This window comes from Quercus lobata, chromosome 3, assembly GCF_001633185.2.
Source record: "Quercus lobata isolate SW786 chromosome 3, ValleyOak3.0 Primary Assembly, whole genome shotgun sequence".
In the NCBI taxonomy this organism is placed as follows: domain Eukaryota; kingdom Viridiplantae; phylum Streptophyta; class Magnoliopsida; order Fagales; family Fagaceae; genus Quercus; species Quercus lobata.
This window is the reverse complement of record NC_044906.1, coordinates 23,854,849-23,869,472: the sequence shown is the minus strand read 5'-3', so window position 1 is coordinate 23,869,472 and position 14,624 is coordinate 23,854,849. Positions and strand designations below refer to the sequence as shown.

The following is a 14,624-nucleotide window of genomic DNA, read 5'->3' as shown; positions in this document are numbered from 1 at the left end:
AAAAGAACTCCTGTAATTCGGAAAATCGGCTCTCAAAGAGGCAACCTTCGTCAACAGCTCATCAAGCAACTGTCCATGAGCAGCCTAAGTAGTCATGATGGACTGCATCATAGCATGGAGTGAAAGTGGAGGAGTAACAGTAGGATCAACATCCTCAACACCACCAGTAGGATCCACAGCAGCAGTCGGATCCACAAATGCCTCTTCACTAGATAGCATAGCACCAGAGGTAGTAGCAACATCACCTTGTGGTCTCTTAGAAGTCCTAGTGCTTGGCTTAGGACTCTTCATTTGCGCCTGTCTTTGTCTAAGATTGGTGGCTTCTATAGGGGCAGTAATGTGTACTAACTCTAGAGGAGAAAAACCTAATAACCCTAAAAACTTTAAAGTCCTAAAAATGAACATAGGAAAGAACAACTTCTGACTCTTACCCTTACTCCTAGAAATATCAACAATGGTTTGAATAAACATGGAAGGAAAACACATAGAACCATCAATTACAAAAGCATAAAGAAAAGCACATCTCTCTATAGGAACTATATGAACATGTGAAATTAGATAGATGTTATGACGTGTAATTCTTAAGTATAAAGAATTAAGCTCAGTGAACTCACAAGAATTGATTCTTGGTTCAGAAACCCAAGAAACAAGACAACCACAAAGAAGTGACATCACGTCATCAACAGCAGGAAAGTTAGTGTATGGGTATGTGGGTTTACGTACAATAGGCACTCCTAAAGCTTCAGACATTCTTTGCTTATTAATTGTGAATTCGTGACCTCTAATCCAAGAAGTCAAGTAATGACCACCTGTGGCCTCAGAATACACAGAAAGATTAGAGTAAAACTCTCTAATCAAAGCAACAGCAGGAGGATCAGACACCTCACACAAGGAAACCCAATTCCTAGACACGAATTTCCTATGAATAGAAAGGTCTAGCTCACTCAAAACTATATCCCTTTCATCCCAGGTAGACCTATATTTGGTCAAGGTCTCATAAGTGTCTTCACACTTATCAGTGAGAAACCTAACATTGTCAAAATGAGCAGAACAAGAATAGGAAGACTCTAGGTTCCTATTTGCTCTAGTTTTGAACTTCCTAACCTTAGGAGCCATGACTAAGAATTAGAAACAAGAACAAAAACAACAAAAAGACCAAAGGCAGACTGCATAAAAAGGATTAGAGACAAGATAACATGCAATTTGAAAACTATATGATGCATTACAGTTAAATGCCTTTAAACAGTCCAAAATCATCACAATTTGATAAATTGACAAAGGAAATTTCAAGAATTTTAGAAAATCCCCAATTTGAAAACCAATCAATTCTAAAAAAATCCTTATATTGACAAATTGAACACATTAACAAGTAAACTACAAGTTATAATAACTCAATTCATCAATATCAGAAGCCAATTTCACTCAATTTTGCCCAATTTCACAAAAACTCCCAAATTCTCAAGAACTTAGAACCCTAATTTCAAAATTCTCAAATATACTCAAAAATTTTCAAATTAAAGCATGTGAAACATGTTTAAGTGATGCATGAACAAAAACCCAAGGTTTAAAATTGATCAAAAACCCTATTTTCATCAAAAACTCTAATGTGCGAAAACTTTAAAAAAAAAAAAAAAAAAATCATGAAAAATGCATGTAAACATAAAAAGATGAAAAATGAAGGTTGAAATAGTCTTACCTTAATTAGATGAAGAAAACCTTTGAAGCTTAGACCACAAAAATGACCAAAAAAAAAAAAAAAATTGAGAAGAGGGATCATAAGAGGAATCGAAGAAATAGACAAAAAAAGAACTTTTGAAAAAGTCAGATCTAATTCCTTTTTGTTTTTAAAATTTGAGATTCAATCGATCGAGAGGAATCGAGCAGGAATCGAAAATCACATGAAAACAGGCTCAATTGGTCAAGAGGAATTGGGCAAGAATCGAGGGAACCCAAGACCTTTAAAAGAAAAAGCCATTTTTTCCCTTCACAATTCGATCGGTCGAAAAACAAACTCGATCGGTTGAATTTCAAAGAGACAGAAATTTTGAAAAATTCTAGAATTTTTTTTTTTTTTTGCAAAATCATTTGAAAAACTATTTTTATGATATGACATGAATGTTCATGACTTCAAAACCAAAATTTTCAAATAGAAATTCAACTTTAACAAATTTCCTCACTCTTATCTTTTCTCACTCCCCAAAATGCATTAAACACTTCAAGAAATTTAATTTTGGTAAGCCACAAAACATAACACTCAATTACATGTACAATGTTTAACAAAGATTTGCTTGTGGTGTGTGCAACTAGCTAGTGCATGAGATACTCACATGGTGGTACATGTAATCAGAGAATAAACACACTTTCTACATTATCCATCACATAAGTTTTAAAGTGACTATCACCTAAAGAGTTATATCATATAACTCCCACATCTCCTAGAAAACATGCTTGCAACCATGCAATTTTTTTTTTTGAAGAATATTTTTCTTTTTGTTTTGTTTTGTTTTATTTTTTTATTTTGCTTCTTTTAACTAATATACAATAATACCTTAAGAATTTTGTTGTGCAAGTGCTACACCTTACCGAGCATGGCTTTTATGTTTTGCACACATGTGTTCATGATTGGCATGTAACAGTGGTGAGATAGTTATTTATGCCTTTCTCCTAGGATTTTTTAGTCTTTACAATCAAAAGAATGTGACTTCAAAATCAAGAGAATGTGTTTAAAAACCATAAACAACTCACACAATATAAGCACTACATAGCACAAACTAGCAAAGTGTAGAAAAAATAAAGCTCATCAAAGTTAAACAAGGTACATAGTCATGAAATGCAAATTTCATAGGCCAACCTCAATTACACATCTTGAAGACGCATAATACAAAAACTTTTTTATTTTTTATTTTCTGATCTTCTTTTTAAAAAAAAAAAAAAAAACTGAAAAACATAAAATAAAAGAAACCTAGAATGAAATGTATGAATGTTATGCAAATGCAATCCTAAAGAAAAACAATTTTGGTCATAAAAGATAGAAATAATTAACACAAGGACCATGTCAAACAGACTTATTGAGATTGAGTCTTTTGCATCCAAACCCTTTTAGATGCAAACTTGGAGTTGGGATTTGTCTTAATTTCAGCTCCAGTATTGGTATAAAGGTTAAGAACCTTTACCAACTCATGAATAAGTGCAACAAGATCTTGTGCTTTTGGCACATGCACTTTTTGTTTGGGAGATTGCTTTAAAGCTTGCAACTTAAAGCAATTTGGTCTAGTATGCCCAACTCTACCACAAAAGTGACAGAATCACTAAGGTTTGTGGTTTTCCTTGCTTCCAGATTGATTTGAATTTTTAGATTCAGACACACTCAGATCTACTCTAGTTCTTCTAGAAGCAGGAGATACTACATTATGAAACTTAACATTAGAAAGAGTTTGACGAACAACAGAAGATGATGTAGCAGGCACAAACTTAGGAGTATTCACTACAATTGTAGATCCATTCTTAACAAACCCTAGACTAGTCTGATCAGAAACAGACTTTTGAACATGCAACATCTCATCTAGTTTAGAGGTAGAAGTTCTATCTATTTGTTCTCTAGAAATAGATAATTTTAATTCTAAACTTTTAACTTTTTCAAGCAAAGACATGTTCTCAATCTTAACAGAGTTCAAGAGTTCATTAGCATCAAACAACTTTAGCAGAAAATTCTTCTTTTCTTGTTCAGGAGTGTTTATCTTTTTCAGACCTAATTCAACACTCATAGCATCTTTAGCTACTATCTTGCAAAGCTTGTTATAAGCTCCCTACAAATCTGCATTCTCAGAGAGTTCCTTATCAAAAGAGTTCTCATCAGCAGTCTCAATTTCACTTACTTCAACAATAGCAGTGAAAGCCATGAAATTCCCTTCTTGATCACTTTCAGACTCATGATCAAAAACTTCATCATCACTCAAAGTAGCAGCCATAGCCTTACCTTTTGACTTCAAGAAGGTTGGACACTTAGTTTTCATATGACCATAACCCTGACAACCATAACACTATTGTCCTAAAGAATTATTTGAAGATTAACCTCTCTATCTTTAGATTTTTGAGCATTATTGTTTTTAGCAATGTCATTCTTCTTAACATTCTTAGAATCAGCAGTGTTTCTATTTCTTGCCCTCCTATTATTATTTCTTAGAAAATTTCTAAAGTTCTTGGCAAGATAAGCAATCTTAGTAGATGAGAGTTCATCATCAAATCCATAATCTTCAACATCATCAATAGTTTTTAAAGCCATAGATTTGGATTTATTAGTCTTTGGTAAGTCAGATTCATAGGACTGAAAAGATCCTACAAGTTCATCTATAGGGATAGGATCAACATCTTTACTTTCAGTTATGACAATCATTTTGGGTCTAAAATCCTTAGTTAAAAATTTAAGAATTTTCCTAACAATTTTAGATTAATCATAAACTATATAAAAGCAATGGTAATTACATTCAATAGTATATTCAAATTTACAAAATCTAATACTATATATAAAAGCAGAAGCATTTTCCTATAATTAAGAACGTGCTACCACGTTAGAAAAAAAGCAAGCTTAAAATCCTGACATGTATACATGTGTACGTGTTACACGTTAGAAAAAAAGCAAGCTTAAAATTCTGACATGTATACATGTTAAAAGAGAAAAAGTCATAGTTTTTCGCGCTTCTAAAAACTCAAACCCTACACTATTTTGGTATTAACCGTTTACTTAACACAGTTTCACATATAATTATCCTTCCAGTGTACATTCTCGTTAAATCACTGTGTTTTCGAGGAGTCAAAATATTTGATGCGAAAATTACATTATTGTGAAATTGTCAATACCGAGGGGTCAAAGTTCATTGCGTTAAAGATTTTTTATTTTCCGAAAGAAAAGATGAAACTTTTTTTCTTAAGAGTGAAAGAATGAGAAATTGAGAGATCACCGAGAGTCTATAAACTACTGATGCTTGGACTTATCTGAGGCCACCGCAAGAGAGAGAGTTCTATATGAAAGTTGCCGCTACCGTCTGGCCACCACTTGGTAAGGTTTTTTTTTTTTTTTTTTTTTTTTTTTTTTTTTTTTTTTTCTAAGATTTGATTGGTTTTGATTTAGATGTTTGGATTAGATTTTTTTTTTTTTTTTAATTAAGGTTTTAAATTAAATTGGCTTGTGAGAGAGATGAGGAAAAGAAGGGCATGATCGAATTCCAATATGAGAAGATGTGAAAAAGACGGAGAATTATAGGAAAAGAATTGAAAGGGTGGGTTTTCTTCAGCAGCACATGACACAAAGGCCACACCTACGCTGTTGTTTCAATCTATTTAGGTTCTTTCCTTTTTATTTACAACCATGTTCCTTTCTCTTTAAATATATATATATATATATATATATATATATATATATATATATATATATATATATATATATATCTATTTTCCTATATTTGAATCTCTTGGCCTCCCTCTACCCCTCCTTCAAACCCTTTTTTCTTTCCCTATGCCCAATAATTGATTAGATGCACTTCAGCCCCCACACGTTATGTCCTCCTCCTCCACGACCATTGTCTTCATTGTAATTTTATTTATTTTACTTTTTTTTAAAAATCTTTTACATTGCTGCTTTCTACTCTATATGCTTTTAAGTGCCTAAATTTTGGTGGGTTTGTATTTGTGGGTCTTTTTCCTTTGGTTGCCTTTAGACTTTGGAATTTTTTTTTTTTTTTTTTTTTTTGTAATAATCACTTTTTTTTTGTTATAATCTATTTCACTTTCTATAGTACTGTTAACATCTTTAAAATACTTTGGTTTGATATTGCAAGGACATTCTCACAACTTTGCAATTTGGTACCTCTCTCCTGTCTCATCAGATATGTACTGAGTAACCTACTTCATAGTGAGCATAAAACATTATTGTAAATCAGTATCACAAAAAATAGCGTCCTCTCTTATACATTCAATTGTTCTTGTTCCACGTGTTCACAAAAAAAAAATTAAAAAAAAAAAGGTATCCATGCTTGAGTTCTTAACTAACATCTCCTATCCATGTATTAGAACTGTGTTTTGAAGCATATTTGAATGCCAAATGTTTGTTGAAATGTCTGATAGAAAATCTAATAGCCTATGTGCAAATAAATTTTAGCTACTACACATTGCCAAACTAATTGGACTAACTTTAAAACAATTCATTATTATTGTCTCTTTTACCTTCCACAAAATTTTATGCTTAAAGCTTTAACATAATATGTAATTCATATCTGATTATTTTAAGAATTCCATTAACTTCAAACACACAACATGGTCAAAACATAAGCTATTTTGATAAGAATCTACCCCAGAGTGAGTAGATTCTATGAGAAATACCTGATTCGAGGCAACTGGCCTCCAAGAATGAGAAATAAGATTTAGAGAGAATAGAGAAGATTAGGAGACAAACTGTTGCTTATTTCATTCAATGGTCCTTACAATCACCACTCTAGCAAACCACTTATATCCGTTTTTCTTGAGGATTCAAAGCTATTCCAAGTAAAGCCATGTATGTTGCATTCTAACAACCTATCTAACTAACTAACTGACAGCAATTAACAGATGTTAACAGCTTCTATGGTAAAAGACTAACAATTCCCTAACTCTAATGCAGCGGCTTAGGACAGGTGTATGTTAGGCAACATCAACAATAATAGCTATGGCAGCAACTCAACTTCAGCAGTAGCATCACGGGTGTTGCTTGATGACTCTTAACATATTCTATATTGTTAAGTAATAAAATAGCTTACTATATTTTAATTTAATGCATTAATCCTTTTTTTTACCTATTGTTTAGTAATTGAGAAAATGAAGGAAAATAAGCTAAGATAAAATTCTAGAGTTTTAAATGTTTCTCAACTACGTATAATATAAAAAATCAAAGTTCAAGGTTTTTGGAAATAATTCTCCAGATTAGAATGACTGTCATTGATATTTACTTATAGCTGTACAAGTAGGATTATACAAGTTACAAGGAAAGTTTTGATGCAAGGGTTAAATATGATCTGTCATGATTTATTATTGCATAATATTCTTCTTGAGTTTGGCAATGATTTGATTTGATGCAATGATTTTCTATGTTCGGGTTTTTACCAGAATGAGACTGATTTTCAGGATTTATGATGGCTGAACCAATGTTCATGGTTGGTGGCAATAATGCTCAACTTAAGTTGCTGCATAGCTGATGTTGGTGCTGCTTTTGGAGGCTTAAGTAGCTACATAATTGCTGGTGTTGTTGGAGGAGTGGTGTATGCTTTGATTGATTTGGTATGTCATTATATAAACCCATAAATTTAGATTGATAGTATTTATTTCTCATTCAGGAGTAGGATCAAGGAAATAGCTCAGATTGTTATTTACTTTAAGATTTAACAATCAGTTGGTGCATTATTTGCAAATTTCATCCAGAATAAGAACCTTGAAGCCAAATATATCTTGGGCTAGGAAATAGTAAAAGTATGCCTGACTTAACTAAAATTTACCTTCGGTATTGACTTTCACCTTGAGTAATTTTTCGAATTTTCTTTCTCCTAAATTATTATTCCATAATAATAGCCCTTTAGTTGTTTGGATTTTTTGGCTGTTAGATGACCCTTTAGAACTAAAAGACTAAGTATGATTGAAGAATGTGGTTTGGTAGGATTTGATTTGTCAACCTATATTTCTATAAGTGGTTTGGTAGACATACTTTGAATATCACCAAATGGTTCACATCAATATCTGGTTTGTTTTCATGATTTCAAGTCAGCAAAACACGCTTATGATATCCACATCTGTTTACAATAAGAATAGGAATGTGCTTTAAGCATGAATGATTTCCTGGGGCATGTCCTGTTTGTGGTGAATATATTTTTAAAGCCATATCAAATGTTGTATATACAGATGGATGTTTGAAGTGTAGGTATTGGAAATGGTTGCTGATCTTTTAGTTCTTTTAATAGTGATGATCTTTGTGTTTCGTTTGATTGAACAGGGATAGCCAAAGAAATTTTTGCGGATTCTTTTCCAAATTTTTTTGAAACATAGTGATGCAGGTAATTTTGGAATAATTACTAGCAAAAATGTTTTGTCTTTGTTATGGAACAGTTTTGTTAATACAAAATTCTTTTCTTTTATTTCTTATAAAATGTTCATGAATATTCTTTCAGCGGATTTATAAAGACCAATGGACTTAAATGACTTCATAAGTCATCTATTCAAGATGTCAACTGTGGTAAATATATATTCATCGTCTCTTTTTTTTTTTTCAATCTTTTAATTTAGGCATTATTATTTGGTATGTTTTTTCAATTAGTGGCATTGATGTCAAGCTTAAGATGATGTCAAGCTTATGATGATGAGCGGGTGGTAAATACAACAAATTCAAGCCTAAATCTTGGCATCTTAGATAGTGTTCTTTTAGCCTTTTCTTTAGTTAGCTTTACATACAAATTAGATTTTTAAAATTTTTGCTATTATTTTTTCTTTGAACTAATGAGCATATCTTTTTTGTTGTTTTTATTTAGATATAATGTATGCGAAGATCTTGGACCTAGCAAATTGTAATTGAACTGAACGATCTCTTACACCTATCTCCATTCAATTTAGGAGATACTATTGGAACAATTTATTCTTTTATGTTGTATTGTATTTAGTAGAATTTCATGGACAATGATTGTGAATTGATATTGTATGTGTAGTATCTAATAGTGATTTTTTAAATTATATAATTAATAGCACTGTAATGAGAAACTTGGTATAACTAATATCGTGAAATTTGCAAGGAAAAACTTTTTTAGTATCTACAAATGTCTTGGGTGAACTAATATTTTATATGTTTAATAACTCAAATTAACATCAATAGTGTCACTATAATTCACCATTCTCGTGCGTAAGTATGAGTTACATACTAGTTTAATAAGATTACAAGTTTTTTGTGAATATAGGATTACAAAATACTTGTAATCTTACATCTATTTATTTATTTGATTTGTTCGAGTTATTTGTATTTTTTTAATGCAAATTTTAACAAATCTCTTGTTTGATTAATTTTTTTTGTACCCTTCATACTTGCAAAAATTTAGAACAATTAGAGATTAATAAGTATCTAATCTATTAAAATATTTAGATTTCAATTTTTTTGTATCTTAAAATTATACCCAAAATATGCATTTATTGATAGAATAACCATAATATCCAATTAAAACAAAATTAAACATGCTCGTTAGAATGATGAAAATGTGTAATCTAATAGTTGGATTTCACATACATTTTAATTGAAAATTATTTTATTTGTTTGAATTTGAAATATTATGGGAAATACTAAAAATATTAAAGAAACTTTTGGAAAATTGAAGCCTTCTCTTTTTTTGTTATTCTTTTTGTAGAAAAATAAAATGGCTGCTTTTATAAAAAAATCAATACTTAAACTCAATAAATACCAAATAAAAGAAGAAATAACTAAAAGGAAAAACACTATTCTAGCAGTATTTTTCTTTTTTTGGGTATTAAAAACTAAATTATTTTCAGGGTTCCCTTTTTTTCAAAGGCTACCAAGTTAGTTAGTCTTTTTATTTTTTATTTTTTTAGGAGTTAACTCTTGTATTTTTGGGGAATCACTCTAAATTTGGGGTGTCTAATATTTAAAAATACATGATAATTTAAAAAAAATAAGGGGACCCTTTATTGTGTTAGATAGATGGTAATTTTTAGAAAAATATTAAGGATAAAATGAAAAAAATAAAAAACCCCCAAACTTGTCCCACTTGAAATCGAGGAAGTGACACAAAAGCTTTGTAGTCTCCTATTTGCAAGCTGACCACTAGCGCGTCGTCATGCGGGTGATGGAGTCTCCGAGCGTCATCCTCTGAGAACTCGATGGTGGGGTTATCTGCCCGTGGCATCTTAGGTACGGAGCCTGTAAGCTGGACGGTATGGACCATCCTGATGTAGGTCTTGTGGGCTCTTTTGGAAGAACCTGCAGTGGTTGTGCCCCTTACGATCTTTCTTATGTCCCCTATAGGTGGCCTAGGGAGCTCGTCCTCCCGTCGTGGGGCCTGAACCTGTGGCGGATCGGCTCTCTCCTTGTTGACGAACCTTTGGAGCTTCCCCTATCTAATGAGGGCCTTAATCTGCTATTCCAGATCGTAGTAGTTGGTTGTGTCGTGCCCATGATTACGGTGGAAGCGGCAATACTTGTCCCTTTACCTCTTACTGGGATCTCCTTTTAGCTTACCAGGGAACTTCAGGGCTCCTTTATCTTTAATCTGCATTAAGACTTGATCTATCGGTGCTGTCAATGGGGTGAAGCTTGTGAATTTCCCATTGGGGGGTCTAGAGCGTCTTTCATCTTGTCGGTCTCTGATCCTGGCTATCTTTCGCCCCCTGTCTTGTCGTGTGTCCTCCTATCTTTCCCTCTTTCTGGGTTTCTCTTCTCGGGCCAATAGTGCATCTTCCGCGTTCATGTATTTGGTGGCTCTATAAAACACATTCGACGTGGTTTTTGGGTCGTTCTTGTACAAAGAAAACAAGAACTTACCCTTTCGTAACTTCTTTGTGAATGCTGCTACGAGTATCTTATCATCTGCTTCGTCAATTGAAAGGGCCTTCTTATTGAATCGTGTTATGTAGGACCTCAGCGTCTCGTCTTCTCGCTATTTGATGCTCATTAAGCACGCCATAGATCTCTTGTACCCATGTTCTCCAATGAAATGTGACGTGAATTGGGTGCTCAGCTCCTTGAAAGTGTTGATTGAATTTGGCGTCAATCTACTGAACCAAATTCTTGCAAAACCCTTCAGCATCGTAGGGAAGGCCCTACACATGATCTCATCTGGTACTCCTTGGAGGTGCATCAAGGTTTTGAAGGTTTCTAGGTGATCAAGGGGGTCCTTAACCCCGTCATAGCTTTCAATCAGTGGCATGTGAAATTTTTGTGGCAGGGGAAAGGAATTGACGAATGTAGTAAACGGTGAGTCGGTTCTGTTTACTAAGTCATCAAGGTCGTTGGACACCTCGTCCCTTGAGGGCGTTCATCATAACCTCCATTTGTTCCTTCATCGCCTGCATCTCTACGACAATGGGTGGTGGAGCCGTATCCATGAGAGATGGAAGGCTCAAGTTTTGCCGCTCTGGTCTGCTCGGTGCGTTACTGCCCTCTGGCCTTTCTTGTTCCCTTCGTTCGGAACTGTCTTCTTGGTTTTCCTCTTGAACATTGTGTCCTGTGTCCCTTTGACGTAGCTATTCCTCCAGATCATGGCTCTGTTTTGTGAGACGTTCCACTGCAGCCATGAGGGTTTGGACCTGCCTCTCCAAGGCGGTGGATCGCGGCAGCTCGTCTCCTTGAAAGTTGTTGGTGGTAGCCATCGAGCGAGTGAGTACCATGCAACTCTTGTGTTCAGGAGGCGATTAGTCTGGCTAAACAGTCTTTCCCACAGACGGCGCCAACTGATGATGCCGTAAAAATCACCAGTGTGCTACACGATCCTATCGCTCGAAAGAGTCACCTGCACAATAAGAAGAAAAAAGACCTAACAGAGAGCATCGGTGTGGTGCCAGCCGAATACACTCCAAAGGTCAAGTTAGAATTATTCTCGCAACTCTAAAGTGCTAGAGAAGGGTAAATTATGCGTACCTTGGTTGGTGAGGGTATTGGGGTTTTTATAGTAGTAGAGGGATGATCTCTCTTCCTTGAAGTGAAAGTCTTTTCCTTATAGGAATCTTCTTTATTAATCTCAAAACGTGATGGACAAGCCATTCCCTTGTAGAGAAGATCTTCATTAATGCGCATATTTTCCGGAATCCTCTTCGCGCTTGGATTCTACTTCCGTTGGGATTCCACCTAAGTTATTCGTAGCATTTATTCACAATGGACCTTTGCATGAGTTGGGCTTGCCCTTTTTCGGCCCATGGACATGGATCCGTCAGGCCCATTTTACAAGGCCTGTTGGGCTTCATTTTTATCCTCTTCAAGTTTCTTTTTAGCAACTATGACAACGAAGCTACAACATTCACGTAAGTGGCGGTGCCATGTTTGGTTCAGGGGTTCCCAACCTGAAGAAAAAAAAAATTATATATAATAATTTAAAATTTTTTATTTATCTACCCTTAAAAAAAAATTAGGAACACCCTCAAACTTTTATTTATGCCAAACAAATTTTGAACTAAAATCTTAAAAAAAAAAAAAATTGTAACAGAAAATCTGGAAAAAAAAAATTGTAATAGAGAATATGTGAGAAAATGATTATGAAATAAGAAATATCTCTTAATTTGGGCGAGGAGCCGAACTAGGCTTCGGAGGAAACAGAGAAAGAGAGGAAACTGCAGCTCTGCCGCTGCTTCTTCTTCAGAGTGAGAGAGAGAATTGAGCAAATTTGTTTAGACATTTTAGATAAGGAGAGGAGAGGACAATCTTTTTAAAAAGTTTGGTATAAATGTGGGTGGATATCCTTTGGCCACGTTGATGGCTAGGTGGGAGAGGCAGACCACTTTATTCTTTTTTTTTCTTTTTTTTTTTAATTTATGAGAAATACGTTTGTGATATGGCTTAATTACGTGGGTTTGAGTGGTCAATTAAAGGCAAAGAATCTGAATTATTTGCACTTCGTACACCAGTAAGGTTATTGCAATATTCAAGACAAGCATAAAATATTTTTATAATAAATACAATTTTTTTAGAAGAAATACTTAGATGTGAAATTATATTAACATAGATAAATATTTTTAAATTAAATAATGGTTTTGTTAAAAATACTGAAAATTATATATGATTATAAAACTTTAAAACCACAACCTTTTTTTTTTGGTAGTTTGTTTAGGTTAACTTCTTTTTCTTCCACTAAAAAATGATAATTTATTTTTCTTTTAATTTGAGTTAAATTTAACTTGAAAATACTTCTAAAATTTTATATGTTTTTTTAAGTAAATATTGGTAGCTATATTCTTATTTATTTAATTTTATTATTTTTTATAATTATTTATTTATTAATTAAATTATTTATGACATCACCGGTTTGACCACCAGTCGAACCCTGATCCAACCAGAAAATCGGTAACCAGTCCCTTTTTTGATTCTTTCACCGTACCGATTTTTAAAACCATGGTGGGGGTGGATGGAGGCATGGGGTCGGGGTGGGATATTTGAATTGGGGGAAGTAAATGCACATGGGGTGTGTGCTAGTGCAACTAATAAATAATAATTTAATTAACCAATAATTAATGGGAGGAAGCAACTAATAAACAATAATTAATAATTTAATTAACCAATACATTATAAAAGACAAACAAATTAAATTATGTTATGCTAAACAACAATTAATAATTTAATAATTAATGAAATAACAATATAACAAATTATAATTTATAAAAGTCAAACAAATTAATGAAACAACTAAATAACAATAATTAATAATTTTATTAATATTTCAAATGAACTTATAGTTTATTATTTATTATTTTGCTAAAATTATGAACAAATATTTGATAAGAAAACCACGTACCCAAGGAACACCCTGAGCAAAATTCTTAGAGCCACCACTGATTCATGTTATTATTTTTGACATCTAAATAAGATTATTTTTTAAAAATTCTACCTTCTTGTTTGTTTTGATCTATATTGTATTTTATCATTTTTCTGCCATCCTCAGCTTATACACCCGGGTTCAAGCCCTACTCAACGAACTACGACAAATTTAAAGCAGCGCTAGCGAAAGATAAGGAAGATAAAAAAGTTATACAATTCAAGTGCAATAAAAAAGACCGTAAGTTTCAGCTGTTGGAAATTTACTTCTGTGTTGACAAAAAAGGAGTTGCTTTGGGTTGTCCGCCAACCAAATTCATTGAATGTGGCGAGGATGAAACGGCAGAAATTCGATACCCTGGCAAGTTAACTCCTCCCTCTACTGTATGTTTTCTTTTAGATATTTTGCTTATTTCTTTTAGTTTTCTTGTGTATTTCTTTTTCTTCAATTACTATAAAATCCTTTTTGCAATCTCTAATTTTGTTTTTGTTACCCTACTTTTTCTGCAGGCTTAAGGTGGAATTAAAAGATGCATGACATGCAGAATGAATAACTAATTAATGGTCTTTCTAGAAAAGCAATTATATCTATCTACAATAATTTGATAATTAAATGGAATTATATGTATGTTGTGGTTGGAACTTTTGGGTCTATAATGTTAATGTGTGTTTTGCTTCGAACTTAAATAAATACACTTACTGGTGTGCATGGTTGGAACTTAAATTTTGTTTTACATATTTACTGGTAATTTGCTTTTGTATATCTTCATCTTTGTGTACACACACAAATTAAAATATGCGCGCCTTATCATGAGAAGGGCTCCCTTGGGTATTTATTATCATTATCAATAGTTACATTTGGTGAGAGAAAGCAGACCCACAGTTGAATATAATATAAGAAACACCCATATATATGACTAAAGACATTAATTGATTAGTAACAACTAGTCAGTTACAATTAGACAATGACTGTAATCTTTGAAAGGAATCGTAGTGCTTGTAACTTTGAACGAGAATGAGTTTCAATATTGGAAATGTTGATATTGAAGCAACTAATACCATGGTGAGAGATGCTCTGATCTAGACAATT

At 33.1% G+C, this 14,624-nt stretch overlaps 1 protein-coding gene across 1 annotated transcript in view; it reads left to right on the top strand.

The window, feature by feature from the left end:
• Positions 1–14,084, top strand: part of LOC115979539 (intracellular ribonuclease LX-like) — a 37,020-nt gene extending 22,936 nt beyond the window's left edge. The window contains exon 4 of the mRNA XM_031101594.1: positions 14,045–14,084. The gene's annotated coding sequence lies outside the window, so the exon portion shown is untranslated. The remainder of the gene's footprint in view (positions 1–14,044) is intronic.
• The last annotated feature ends 540 nt before the right edge of the window (positions 14,085–14,624 follow it).